A 1,989-nucleotide genomic window follows, 5' to 3' on the forward strand; every position below is an offset into this window, starting at 1 on the left:
CAGAACCATGTGGAAGATACTCGGCTCACTCGCTCGCATGGCCCCTTCGATGCAGCCACCCAGCGGATGGACATGTGCTGGGAGTGCAGTGAGGGCCACCTGAGGGCCTAACAGCTCCCAGGGAGCCTCGGGGGCAGCCTGGGCTCCATCCACGCCCGGCCCTACCTTCCCCGCGATAATCTGGGGATAGCAGAAGTCCCTCTCTTGTAAGGAAGACGAATAATTCACCACTAACAGAGTGTGGCACAGGTCTGGCACTTAGTAAATGCCTACTGTGAGAGAAAAGAGCCACATGCTGACCTGACAAGCTCAGGGGAGGCCTGCGTGGCAGTCCTGCAGACTCAGAGACCTAAAATAACCACAAAGAATGGTCTGAAAACTAAATATTTTAACTACACACAGGTTATAGTGGGTAGTCATGTCCTAGGCCGATATTTTCCCAGACAAAGATCAACTCCGATCTACTTTACTGAGCCCATTTGCCTTTTTTTTGCCTCTGAGATAACATATCTGAGAGATGTCTGGGTAACTTGTAACTTCCCTTTTTCTGGAGCCCCTGGGGCACAACCTAAAGTGGAGGGCGCCAGGACAGATGCCTCAAATTCCTTCGTTATCAGGTTAATTGTTCCTGCACCCACCACTTTGCTTTCTCCGGCCTCCTTACTCCATCACCAATGAATTCCATGTAACCCACCTACGTCCCTCCTTTGATTTCAGTGTATAAATAGAGAAATGTAACCCGCCATTCTTCGGAGCATTATCTCAATCCACTGAGGTTCTGCTTCTGGCATATGTCGACAGTTTGGCTCAAATAAACTCACAAAAATTCTTTACAGGTTTCAGTGGTTTTTTTGTTAACACTACCAACTACTCACCAAAGGTTAGTGGGGCTGTTCTGGGTAGGATGTGGGGCGTTTTTATTTTTGAATTTAACCCGAATTTTCCAAACTGCTCTTGCAATCAGAGAAAAGACAACCACTGGGTTTTAAGTGGAGAATCCTGGCGGGGAGGGGGAGGAACTGGGTCTCCTGAGATTTGTTCATTTATTCTGCTCTGGTGTTTTGTCTTATTTAAAAACTTCTTTTAAAAAATATATTTTTATTAATTTCATAGAGGAAAAAAAAGGGATTGAGAGACAGAAACATCAATGATGAGAATCACTGGTCAGCTGCCTCCTGCATGCCCCCCACTGGGGATCAAGCCCACAACCTGGGCATAAGCCCTTGACCGGAATCAAACTTAGAACCCTTCAGTCCACAGGCCGACGCTCTATCCACCGAGCCAAACCGGCTAGGGCCTGCTCAGGTTTTGAGCAGTGGGTGGGTGGTGTTTGTTTTCTCCAAAAACTAACCAGCTCCAGATCAAACACTCCTGCTCCGGACACTGGGCAGGCCCAATGCTGGGGTGGGGACAGGCAGGGGAGGGGAGGGAGTGGCCAGACCCGAGTAAGCGAAGACCCCACTCACAATGGAGTAGAGACTCAGGCGGGGCCCTAGAGGGGCCCAGGCCCAGCATGAGTCAGCCTCAGAACAAGCCTGCAACCCCACCCTTTCACAGATAAGGAAACTGAGGCCTCACAACAGGGTAGCAGCGCTAAGATCTGAGGGCAGGCCTTCGGCAGGCCCCCGAGGTCACTGAGGGCCCAGGGTCACTTCAGCCCCACCTCTGAGGAGCCCTGGGGACTGGCTGTTGGGATGACAAGAATCTAGGACAGCGCAGGAAGTTCCCATTGGACAGATGAGGTGAGGAGCTGGGACACAGCCTGAGACGACTGGCTCCCATTAGGTACCCTCTACCCCCCCCCCCCCCCCCCCGCAAAGCTCAGAGGGCCCACCACAGGCACCCTGCCCACAGCGCACGTGCCGGCTGTGGGGCCGATCGCCGGGCCCACTCCAGCACCAGCAGGTGCTGCGGCTCCGTCCCCGCGGTGAGCGCAGCAGCCGAGCTGAGGGGAGGGTCTCCCCGCGACATGGACCCTCCAGAGGCCGC

This window comes from Pipistrellus hanaki (genome assembly GCF_964339955.1).
Source record: "Pipistrellus hanaki genome assembly, chromosome: 11".
Classification (NCBI taxonomy): Eukaryota; Metazoa; Chordata; class Mammalia; order Chiroptera; family Vespertilionidae; genus Pipistrellus; species Pipistrellus hanaki.